General features: G+C 48.4%; 1 protein-coding gene across 1 annotated transcript in view; it reads left to right on the top strand.

Moving 5' to 3' along the window:
• Positions 1 to 12942, top strand: part of LOC136591805 (polyunsaturated fatty acid lipoxygenase ALOX15B-like) — a 99614-nt gene that overhangs the window by 49489 nt on the left and 37183 nt on the right. The window lies entirely within an intron of this gene.

The raw sequence follows: 12942 nt of genomic DNA, 5'->3' as shown, positions 1-12942 counted from the left end.
AAAACGCGGCAAAAAACGCCGGGAAAAACGCCGCGAAAATGCAGCGTTTTTCACGCACGAAAACCGCAAACGACAGTGGGTGGGCGCCCTAACTTGGCAATCAATGAGAAGGAGTGCCAGTTGAGGCGAACACGATAAACGTATGCCAGTTATATTTTGAATGGTGTTGAATACCTCACCCCAATAACCATGAAACAGGAGGCACTCCCAAAACAAGGGGTAAAGGGTACCTACTTGACCGCAATTTATCCAACATAAATTAGAGTAATTTGGGAAAAACCTTGCCATTTTTGAGGGTGTATAATACCAGTTGGTTAACACTTTATAATGGGTTTGGGGAATGTTGGCTGAAAGAGTGGCTTTATTGGCCCATTCAAAGGCTTTCAGCCATACCGGAAGTGGTGTATTTTTTTAAAAAATGTGTGTTCCCAGTTTAGTAGATGTATCTTCTTTGCTCTATTAGCATGTTGGGTAATTGTGCTATAGAAAACTTTGATTTGGGAAGCATGAGAGTTTTTGCATCTGAAAAATATGTCTTCTACTTCCTTCGGGAAGGAGAAATTGTATGTATCAGCCTGTTTAAGAAAGGAGAGAATTTTTATATATGAGAAAGATTCTGAATTTGGTACACCAAATTTGATTTGGATTGTTTGAAAAGGAAAGTTTAGCTTTGTACAGTATGTCAGAGATGGATTTTACTCCCATTGACAACCACTTGTTTAGGTTAAGATCCCGGATGAGAGGACTTCAAATGGAAGCTTAGCTGGGAGGCCTCTGTATTCAGGTTTACATCCAAGTGCCAACTGATTCCAAAACTGGAGGGTATTTGACATTAATAGAGAGATATCTTGGAGATATATTAGCGGAGAGATCTTTGGCTTTAGGGCTCCAAGAATGGAGGCTTTGATTAAGGAGTCTGTTTCCATTCCTATTTTTCTCTATATGACACCAAGATGAGCGTAATTGCGTTTTTAACCAAGCACCAGATTGACTTAGTATAGAAGCTTTGTAGTAGTTGTGGAGATTGGGTACACCAAGGCCTCCCTGTTTCTTATGTAAGTATAATATTGACGCCGCTAGTCTCGTTTTTTTGTCACACCAAATAAAGTTAAGTAGTTGTTTCTGGAATCTTTGAATCGTGGGCGGGGGAACCGGGTAGGACAATGTGCGGAAGAGATACAGCACTCTCGGGAGTAATAACATTTTATAAAGTGCTATTCTGCCGAACCAGGATGGTTCATTTTTACCCAATTCCTTCATCTCCATTTGGAGGGAGGTATATAGGGGATCAAAGTTCGCGGAAATTGTTTCAGGTAGATTTTGACATATTTTAGTACCTAAATACGGTATCTCAGTTTTCCACTGGTAGGGAAACTCCCTCTGTATGTCCAGTTTTAAGACAGGATCGATATTGATTCCTAATATTTGGGATTTATCAGAGTTTAATTTGTAAAGAGAGGCGTTGCTGTATTGAGTGATGTAATTTTTTACACCCCTTAGAGAGTTCAGAGGGTCTGTCATAGTAATAATAATATCATCGGCAAAAAGACCTATTTTGTGTTGTCTCAGGCCCATAGATATGCCTCTGATCTCTGGAGAGGTTCTGATCATTTCTGCAAGGGGTTCTATTGTCATAACAAATAGCAAAGGAGATAATGGACATCCCTGTCGGGTACCATTTGTTATATAGAATGATGGGGACAACACCCCGTCAACCAAGACTTTAGCTGAAGGTTTTGTATATAAAGCCTGGACCGCTCGCAGGAAGCACTCGCCCACCCCAAATCTCTGTAACACTTCAAATGCAAAGCCCCAGTGCACTCTATCGAACGCCTTCTCCGCATCCAGGGAAAGGAGCAGAGAAGGCGTCCGACTCGAGGTGATCCGATCCAGCAAGTTCTGTATCTTGCGTGTGCCATCCGTGGCACTCCTTCCCTTCGTAAAGCCCACCTGGTCATTATGTATGACCTTGGGTAGGACCTCCAAAAGTCTATAGGCCAATATTTTAGCATATATTTTTAGATCAGAGTTTAGGAGGGAAATAGGTCTGAAATTTGCTGGTGTTGTAGGGGGCTTGCCTGGTTTGGGAATGGTGTCGATAGTGGCTTGAAGTATTTCTTCATGCATGGAACCTCGGTCCATCGCTTCGTTAAATAGTGAATTTAGATGTGGGGATAGCAGTTGAGCAAAATTCTTGTAATACTCATTTGAAAGTCCGTCAGGTCCAGGGGATTTGTGATTTTTTAGATCCTGCATGGCCTTATGAATTTCTGCATTAGAAATTGGCTTGTTTAGTGTGTTTTTCTGGGTGACTAATGTAGGGAGAGCTAATCTGTCTAGGAAATTATTTATTAACTCTGGGGTGGGCTGGAAGAAGTCGGGGTTATCTCTAAGGTTATAAAGGTTTTTGTAATAGTCCTTAAACTGCTCAGCTATTTTTTGAGGGTGGGAAATTTTTACTTGAGGGGCATTGTTGCTGACGATGAATGAGATTTTTGCTTTCATTTGTTTGTTTTTTTTACCAGACTTGCCATCAACTTTGAAGGTTTGTCCATGTAGGAATAGAAGTTTGCCTTGGAATACATCAGACCCCTATTATAATTATCTAGTAGCATTTTTTTAACTCTCTTCCCAAGAAAGATAGCTCTATTAACCCTTTCCAATCCGCTGTCTGACGTCTTCCAACATTCTGATTGAAGTCTGTACAGCTCAGATATCGGAAGACGTCCGACAGGGTATTCTTACTGTATATTACTGGCCGCTCTGTTGTTGGGGGCCTCTCCAGCATGTCCAATACAACAGTACTGGCTCTAGCCAGCAGGTGGCACTATTGTATAATGGCAGAAAGAGAAAAGCCCCTAGCAAACCCTGCATCCAAAATTGGATTGCAAAGAGTTAAGAATGTGTTTTGTGAAGATTCTTGATGGAGTGATTCCAGTTTCTTTATTTTTTCTAGTAAGAGGTTTATCTTTTCTCGTTTGTTTTTATTTTGTTGTATTTTGAGTTTTATTAGTACGCCTCTTATAATTGCCTTGTGGGCGTTCCACAATGTGGCGTTGTTTATATCAGGGGTAGAGTTAAGAGAGAAGTATTCCTCTAAGTGTTTATTGATGATTTTTTGGTTTTCAGGGATATTATACAGATTGGTGTCATTACGCCAGATCTTCGCTAGGGTACAAGGAATACCCACGTTTAGTTCCATATATATCGGTGCATGGTCCGACCAAGTGGAAATTCCTACCGTGGAGTCGGTAACCGAAGTGAGAGTCTCTCTGTCCACCAGGAACATGTCTATCCTTGAATATGTTTTGTGCCTTGGAGAGAAAAAGGTAATTTCCTTTGAAGAGGAATTGAGACATCTAAATGTGTCGTATAAACCCTCTCTGTGTAACCACGGGTGGAGAACCGGCATGCTCCTGGTGGATGCTGTGGAGTCTATTTCCTTGTCTGCTATTATGTTGAAGTCTCCACACATAATCAATTTGCCTGCAAAGACTCTTAACTTTCTTTATTACCTTGTTCAGAAAAGAAATTTGGGATTTATTAGGTGCATAAATGTTCACCAAAGTGATCGGTGAGTTGTTAAAGGGGTTCTGACATGAATAATGTTTTTATGCTTTAGCAGCCATTGTTCCCTGGTGTGCCTAATGGACCCAGGGAACCCATGGTTTAATGGCCGCTAAAGCACAAAAAGATAACACTTACCTTGTCTTCTGTTGTTGTTGACATCGGGGGGGGGGGGGGGGGGGGTCATCTCCCAGCAGGCGCTGCTCCTCTTCTTCTGTCTGCACGAGCCGCGCCGCTCCGGGATCGCGCGCATGCGCAGTGGAGAGGTGCCCTCTGACAGGAGTCAGGACGGGCTGCGTCTCCACTGCACATGCGCAGCACTCCGGAGTTCAGCCGGACGGACGGGCCGCCCACAGCAAGCACTGCTTGTGACGTGCTTGCTGTGGCGGTCCGTCCGTTGACCTCGGAAGTGCCTGACGGACGGACCAGAGCAGGAAGCGGTCTTTTTGACCGCTCCTGCTCTGCTTTAAAGGCACAGAAGAAGATGCCGGCTGGAGGGGACATGCCTGGCGATCGGGCCAGGCCAGGCAAGGTGAGTACAATTTTTTTTTTTTTTTATGTCAGAACCCCTTTAATAGAGCCTTGCAATATCAGATATCTGCTCTTGTTATCTGAAATTTGCTTATTAGGAGAAAAATTCAGGCCATCTCTCAGGGCGATTAGCACCCCAGCGTGTTTTGGTGGGCATTTGAAAAGTAAACCTGTGGGTATTGTTTATTTGAAAATTCAGGGCAAGATTGTTGGGCAAAGTGCGTTTCCTGCAAGCATAAAATGTCTATATTGGACGCTTTAGCATCCTGCCAGACCATTGAGCGTTTGAATGGGGAGTTTAATCCCCTAACATTCTGGGAGCAAATTTTTATATGCATTGTAAGAATAAGTTATGAGCATTTCGATTTGGAACACATAAGCGGCGTAGCAAGCATATGAATTTAAAACAAAAGTACAGGCGGAAACAGTAATATGCCTGTTAACATTAAGTGTTGTATGAGTTGCAATATTTAGAGATGAGCGAGCACCAAAATGTTCGGGTGCTCGTTACTCGGGACGAAATTATCGCGATGCTCGAGGGTTCGTTTCGAATAACGAACCCCATTGAAGTCAATGGGCGACCCGAGCATTTTTGTATTTCGCCGATGCTCGCTAAGGTTTTCATGTGTGAAAATCTGGGCAATTCAAGAAAGTGATGGGAACGACACAGCAACGGATAGGGCAGGCGAGGGGCTACATGTTGGGCTGCATCTCAAGTTCACAGGTCCCACTATTAAGCCACAATACCGGCAAGAGTGCCCCCCCCAACAACTTTTACTTCTGAAAAGCCCTCATTAGCAATGCATACCTTAGCTAAGCACCACACTACCTCCAACAAAGCACAATCACTGCCTGCATGACACTCCGCTGCCACTTCTCCTGGGTTACATGCTGACCAACCCCCCCCCCCCCACAGCGCACACCAAAGTGTCCCTGCGCAGCCTTCAGCTGCCCTCATGCCACACCACCCTCATGTCTATTTATAAGTGCGTCTGCCATGACGAGGAACCGCAGGCACACACTGCAGAGGGTTGGCACGGCTAGGCAGCGACCCTCTTTAAAAGGGGCGGGGCGATAGCCCACAATGCTGTACAGAAGCAATGAGAAATATAATCCTGTGCCACCGCCATCAGGAGCTGCACACGTGGGCATAGCAATGGGGGACCTATGTGCCACACACTATTCATTCTGTCAAGGTGTCTGCATGCCCCAGTCAGACCGCGGTTTTTAATTCATAGACACAGGCAGGTACAACTCCCTATTGTGAAGTCCCTGTGGACCGACAGCATGGGTGGCTCCCTGGAACCCACCGGCGGTACATAAAAATATCCCATTGCATTACCCAACACAGCTGAGGTAGTAATGTCGTGCTTAATGCAGGTGGGCTTCGGCCCACACTGCATGCCCCAGTCAGACTGGGGTTCTTTAGAAGTGGAAACAGATGCAGTTACAACTCCCTGTGGACCCACAGCATGGGTGGCTCCCTGGAACCCACCGGTGGTACATAAAAATATCCCATTGCATTGCCCAACACAGCTGAGGTAGTAATGTCGTGCTTAATGCAGGTGGGCTTCGGCCCACACTGCATGCCCCAGTCTGACTGGGGTTCTTTAAAAGTGGAAACAGATGCATTTAGAATTCCCTGTGGACCCACATCATGGGTGGGTGCCAGGAAGCCACCGGCAGTACATAAATATATCCCATTGCATTGCCCAACACAGCGGATGTAACGTCAGCTGTAATGCAGGTGGGCTAAAAATTAATTTGATTACACTGTAGGCGAGGGCCCACAAAAATTGCTGTACCAACAGTACTAATGTACCTCAGAAAAATTGGCCATGGCCAACCAAGAGGGCAGGTGAAACCCATTAATGGCTTTGGTTAATGTGGCTTAAGTGGTAACTAGGCCTGGAGGCAGCCCAGTGTAACGAAAAATTGGTTCAAGTTAAAGTTTCAACGCTTTTAAGAGCATTGAAACGTATAAAAATTGTTTAGAAAAATTATGAGTGAGCCTTGTGGCCCTAAGAAAAATTGCCCGTTCAGCGTGATTACGTGAGGTTTCAGGAGGAGGAGCAGGAGGAGGAGGAGGAATATTATACACAGATTGATGAAGCAGAAATGTCCCCGTTTTGGATGGTGATAGAGAACGTAGCTTCCATCCGCGGGTGCAGCCTACGTATTGCTTACGTATCGCTGCTGTCCGCTGGTGGAGAAGAGAAGTCTGGGGAAATCCAGGCTTTGTTCATCTTGATGAGTGTTAGCCTGTCGGCACTGTCGGTTGACAGGCGGGTACGCTTATCTGTGATGATTCCCCCAGCCACACTAAACACACTTTCTGACAAGACGCTAGCCGCAGGACAAGCAAGCACCTCCAGGGCATACAGCGCGAGTTCAGGCCACGTGTCCAGCTTCGACACCCAGTAGTTGTAGGGGGCAGAGGCGTCACCGAGGATGGTCGTGCGATCGGCTACGTACTCCCTCACCATCCTTTTACAGTGCTCCCGCCAACTCAGCCTTGACTGGGGACCGGTGACACAGTCTTGCTGGGGAGCCATAAAGCTGGCAAAGGCCTTGGAGAATGTTCCCCTGCCTGCGCTGTACATGCTGCCTGATCTCTGCGCCTCCCCTGCTACCTGGCCCTCGGAACTGCGCCTTCTGCCACTAGCGCTGTTGGATGGGAAGTTTACCATCAGTTTGTCCACCAGCGCCCTGTGGTATAGCATCATTCTCGAACCCCTTTCCTCTTCGGGAATGAGAGTGCAAAGGCTCTCCTTATACCGTGGATCGAGCAGTGTGTACACCCAGTAATCCGTCGTGGCCAGAATGCGTGCAACGCGAGGGTCACGAGAAAGGCATCCTAACATGAAGTCAGCCATGTGTGCCAGGGTACCTGTACGCAACACATGGCTGTCTTCACTAGGAAGATCACTTTCAGGATCCTCCTCCTCCTCCTCCTCCTCCTCAGGCCATACACGCTGAAAGGATGACAGGCAAGCAGCATGGGTACCGTCAGCAGTGGGCCAAGCTGTCTCTTCCCCCTCCTCCTCATCCTCCTCATGCTCCTCCTCCTCCTCCTGAACGCGCTGAGATATAGACAGGAGGGTGCTCTGACTATCCAGCGACATACTGTCTTCCCCCGGCTCTGTTTCCGAGCGCAAAGCGTCTGCCTTTATGCTTTGCAGGGAACTTCTCAAGAGGCAAAGCAGAGGAATGGTGACGCTAATGATTGCAGCATCGCCGCTCACCATCTGGGTAGACTCCTCAAATTTTCCAAGGACCTGGCAGATGGCTGCCAACCAGGCCCACTCTTCTGTAAATAATTGAGGAGGCTGACTCCCACTGCGCCGCACAAGTTGGAGTTGGTATTCCACTATAGCTCTACGCTGCTCATAGAGCCTGGCCAACATGTGGAGCGTACAGTTCCACTGTGTGGGCACGTCGCACAGCAGTCGGTGCACTGGCAGATTAAACCGATGTTGCAGGGTCCGCAGGGTGGCAGCGTGCGGGTGTGATTTGCGGAAATGTGCACTGACCCGGCGCACCTTTCCGAGCAGGTATGACAAGTGAGGGTAGCTTTTCAGAAAGCGCTGAACCACCAAATTAAACACATGGGCCAGGCATGGCACGTGCATGAGGCTGCCGAGCTGCAGAGCTGCCACCAGCTTACGGCCGTTGTCACACATGACCATGCCCGGTTGGAGGCTCAGCGGCGCAAGCCAGCGGTCGGTCTGCTCTGTCAGACCCTGCAGCAGTTCGTGGGCCGTGTGCCTCTTATCTCCTAAGCTGAGTAGTTTCAGCACGGCCTACTGACGCTTGCCCACCGCTGTGCTGCCACGCCGTGCGACACCGACTGCTGGCGACGTCCTGATGCTGACACATCTTGATTGCGAGACAGAGGTTGCGTAGGAGGAGGAGGAGGGTGGTTTAGTGGAGGAAGCATACACCCCCGCAGATACCACCACCGAGCTGGGGCCCGCAATTCGGGGCGTGGGTAGGACGTGAGCGGTCCCAGGCTCTGACCCTGTCCCAGCCTCCACTAAATTCACCCAATGTGCCGTCAGGGAGATATAGTGGCCCTGCCCGCCTGTGCTTGTCCATGTTTCCGTTGTTAAGTGGACCTTGGCAGTAACCGCGTTGGTGAGGGCGCGTACAATGTTGCGGGAGACGTGGTCGTGCAGGGCTGGGACGGCACATCGGGAAAAGTAGTGGCGACTGGGAACTGAGTAGCGCGGGGCCGCCGCCGCCATCATGCTTTTGAAAGCCTCCGTTTCCACAAGCCTATACGGCAGCATCTCTAGGCTGATCAATTTTGCAATGTGCACGTTTAACGCTTGAGCGTGCGGGTGCGTGGCGTCGTACTTGCGTTTGCGCTCAAACTGTGGCGCTAGCGACGTCTGGACGCTACGCTGAGAGACATTGCTGGATGGGGCCGAGGACAGCGGAGGTGAGGGTGTGGGTGCAGGCCAGGAGATGGTAGTGCCTGTGTCCTCAGAGCGGGGTTGGATCTCAGTGGCAGGTTGGGGCACAGGGGGAGAGGCAGTGGTGCAAACCGGAGGCGGTGAATGGGCATCGTCCCACCTTGTGGGGTGCTTGGCCATCATATGCCTGCGCATGCTGTTGGTGGTGCCTCCCCAGCTGATCTTGGCGCGACAAAGGTTGCACACCACTGCACACCACTGTTCGTCGGTCGTCAGGCGTCTCTGTGAAAAACTGCCACACCGTAGAGCACCTTGACCTCTGCAGGGTGGCATGGCGCGAAGGGGCGCTTTGGGAAACAGTTGGTGGATTATTCGGTCTGGCCCTGCCTCTACCCCTGGCCACCGCACTGGCTCGGCCTGTGCCCACACCCTCACTTGGCCCTCCGCGTCCTCGGCCGCGTCCACGTCCTCTAGGCCTACCTCTACCCCTCAGCATGGTGTATTACCAGTGATTTGATTTCCCAGGCAGGAAAGAAATTGGCGCAAGCCTGCTGCTAAACGTAGCTGGCTGCGTATGATTTCTTTACGTTCTCCACCACACACGTACCCAGAACGCTGAGGACTGTCAGAGGCAGGCCAAATAGAATGTTTCCCTTTTTTTGTTAAAGAAAAGGCCCACTGCGTATATTCAATTAATAATATATGTCTTCCGGCCCTGCCTATACAATTCTGTCCCTGTAGTATTACTGCAGGGCGCAATGCTCTGCATAGCCGATTTAAAAAAAAAAAAAAATGCAACACTGCTAACAGCAGCCTCCACACGGATAGATGTGGCCCTAAGAAGGACCGTTGGGGTTCTTGAAGTCTACACTGACTCCTAACGCTCTCCCTACAGCAGCTCCAACACGATAGTACTTTCCCTCAGCTAACTCACAAGGCATGTGTGGCGAGCCGCGGGAGGGGCCGACTTTTATACTCGGGTGACATCTGATCGCCCCAGCCACTCACTGCAGGGGGGTGGTATAGGGCTTGAACGTCGCAGGGGGAAGTTGTAATGCCTTCCCTGTCTTTCAATTGGCCAGAAAAGCGCGCTAACGTCTCAGAGAGGAAACTGAAAGTAACCCGAACACCGCGTGGTACTCATTAAGAGTAACGAGCATCCCGAACACCCTAATATTCGCACGAATATCAAGCTCGGACGAGTACGTTCGCTCATCTCTAGCAATATTCATACTATTCTAGAGGGCAGACCTAAAATAGTCAATCTTATTGCTAGAAAGCATCAAGATAGGCCCTCTAAAGAAAAGGTAGTAATTGTAAAAAATTAAACAGATAGAACTTTGGAGAAAAACAGGTATAAAAACCTGAATCCTGTTGTTGGGGGGAAAGTTTGGCTTGCGGACCCTCAGCCCGGTATTGAAGGTCAGCGTAGAGTGTGTCCAGCGTCATGTAAAGATGAACTCTTGGGGTGCCTAAGTCGTTTTCACGGAGGAGTGGAAGGAAGCGTGCGGCGATGGTAGGATTTCGGAGGTCTCTGAGGTTTACTTGCTTGCGGTTCCTCTGGGAGTAGGATCTTCCATTTTGTGAGGACGTTGGCGCCCTCTTCTGTAGAGTTTAGGGCATGCACTGCATCATCTTTGTGAATTATTATTTTAGCAGGGAAACCCCATTTGTAGGGTATCTTCGCCGCTCTCAGGGATGACGTGATTAAAGAGAAGGCCTTCCTTGCTTGTATTGTATTCTGTGACAAATCGGTGAAAAGGCTTATATTTGTGTATGGAGGTGGCAGGGTTCCTTTGCTTCCTTGCAGCTATCATCAGGGCATCTTTTATGTGAAAAAAATGGAATTTTGCTATTACATCTCTTGGGACAGAGTCTGGAAGAAAGTTCGGGTTTAGCAATCTGTGCGCTCTGTCAATTGTACAATCCAGTTCCGAGACTTTTGGAAGGATGCTTTTAATAAGCTTAGCAAGAAAGCTTTTTAGGTCATGCTGTGGGACACTCTCCGGGATGCCTCTGAATTTTACGTTACACCTCCTGCTCCTATCTTCCAGATCTGTGAGTTTTTTCTTTATGTCTTCTACTTCCTCCTCCAGGGAGTAGGGTGCATCTATTAGCTTATTGTGGGATGCAGTTACTTCTCCCATTTTGGTTTCGATATGGTCAGTCCTCTCTTCCAGATCTTGTATAGGGGTGTTTAGGGTATTTGACAGAGACTTAATGTCCTTTTGTAGAGATCCCCTTAAAGCTAGGATCATTTGTTTTATAAAATCTTCCGTAGCAGGCATGTTGGATGATGGGACACTTATGATGGGATTCAGGCTCAGATGTGGGGTCCTCTTGGTGTTGGTTGATGTGTGGGGAGAGTCGGGGGTGCTGTTTTTCAGGACTTGACAACGGGGTGGAGTGGGTAGATGATGGATGAGAGCTCGCCTGCATCATTTCACGACCATGTGGAGCTGCGCTAGTATTCCCCCCATAGGTAGCACTCACCCCTGTGATTTTCGGTGTCCCCTCTCCCTGCAGCCCCAGAGCAGCTTCCCGACTTGTCACACCTGACGATCGAGAAGGGGAGACCTCCGCATCTTCTCTGGAACTTGCAGGCGATGGGGAACCCTCTTTGTTCAGTGGACCCCGTCTCCCCAAGCTGCGGGTGGTGAAAAAGTCTGAGACTTTGTTTAGTGGGGTTTTGATGTTCCTTCTTTTAAGCACTTTTCTGTAAGGAACTTTCGATCTACTTAGATGTTTCTGAAAAAGTTAGGGTCTTTTTTTTTTTTTTTAATTATTATTATTTTTTTTTTAACTGTATAAACTGGAAGGACACAAAGCTCTGTTGTTCAGTCCACAATCCCTCCAAAGGGGTTTTTGCTCGGCTCAAGTACAGTGAAGCAAGGCAGTGCTTATCTCAATGTAAGATCAGTTTCAGCTCACACAGCCTTATGTGAGCTTAGGTTGTAAGCTTTAGTATGGGAAAGTCGCGATCTTCAGGGACTTTATCACTGGCTCGTGGATACTTCAGAGCTATTCTCCCTGTTATCAGGTCATTGTGTGGAGTAGGCAGCAAGTTTATCTATGCCCAGCGTTTGAAAGTGGGTAATTGGCTGTCCTGGGCTCACTTATGTCGGGCGGTTCGGGGAGGTAGTGTGCGGTCTGGTGATATCACTGACACTTCTCACTGCACACAGCTTTCAGCCGCGGCCGCCGGAGACCATAATGGCGTCCCATTCCCGCACTCCAGGAGACTTCTAATTATGTCAACTCGCCGGGTGATCTAGCGGAGGCTGCGCTGGAGCTCCGAACTCTCTGTTCTAATGTAGGGACTCACTTGAGGATGGGTGAGTTCTCTGGTGTGGCTTCAGAGGACTTCAGCTATAACATGGGGAAGTTTCACTCTTTAGGAGCCCTGTCACTGGCTCGTGGGTGCTGCGGAGCTATTCTCTCCGTTATCAGCCCGTATAATCAGTGTAGGTAATGAGTTTAACTGTACCCAGTCTTTTATGGAGCGGGTAGAAATCCGAGCTGGGCTCACTACTATCGGGAGATTCGGGGAGATGATGTGCGGACTGATGGCAACGCTGTCCCTCTCTCTGTCTACTGCGCTCAGCCGCGGCCGCCGGAGACTAACATGGCATCCCCCTCCCGTGCTTCAGGAGATTTCTGGATGTGTCACTCACCGGGAGATCTAGCGGAGGTTGCGCTGTTGCTCCGATCTCTCTCCTCTGATATAGAAATTGTTTCTATAGATAGGTGAGTTCTCCAATGCAGCCCCAGAGGTCTTCACTTCTCCGGTTGCGCTGGGTGGCGGAGATCTCCGTCTCTCCTGACTTCCCTCTCCGGAAGCAAGATTTTATCCTCTTCTCCTCTCTCTAGGGATCTTTGGCATAAGTTTTAGTGAGGTTTTGGCACTGGAATGCTTTTTAAAGTTGCTTACAAAATCGGGCTAGAGCAGAGCTTAGGGAGACACGTCTGCTCGGGTCTGCATCTAGGCCATGCCCCTCCCACTTCCTTTATTATTGAACTGCATTTAACAGCATTTACAGAGATGCTTTACAGCAGCTTCATGGGCTATTCACGCATTGGACAAGAGGGGACCCACTAACTTGTATGGAAGACTGTTCTAGGCATGCGCTGTGACCTGTGCAGAGGTCATTGTTTGGGGAGGGGAGGAGGTGAGCTATGGAAATACCTATTGTGAATGGTGGGTCCTGTGTTCTCTACACATAGGTGTGACCTCTCAGTGTAATACTGCCTGTGATGATGATGAGGTGATGGCTCTACAGCACAGGAAGTTTCAGACTATTATTAGGCTCCGTGGTCAGTGTGAGAACTGCAGGATTTCAGGATTTTTATTAAAAATACAAATAAATAGAATTCTTAAAAATGTTTAACACAAAAATGTGATGTACATGATACGGTAGGTCATTTT

The sequence above is a fragment of the Eleutherodactylus coqui genome, chromosome 1 (assembly GCF_035609145.1).
Source record: "Eleutherodactylus coqui strain aEleCoq1 chromosome 1, aEleCoq1.hap1, whole genome shotgun sequence".
In the NCBI taxonomy this organism is placed as follows: Eukaryota; Metazoa; Chordata; class Amphibia; order Anura; family Eleutherodactylidae; genus Eleutherodactylus; species Eleutherodactylus coqui.
This window is presented reverse-complemented; position numbering and strand designations above follow the sequence as displayed.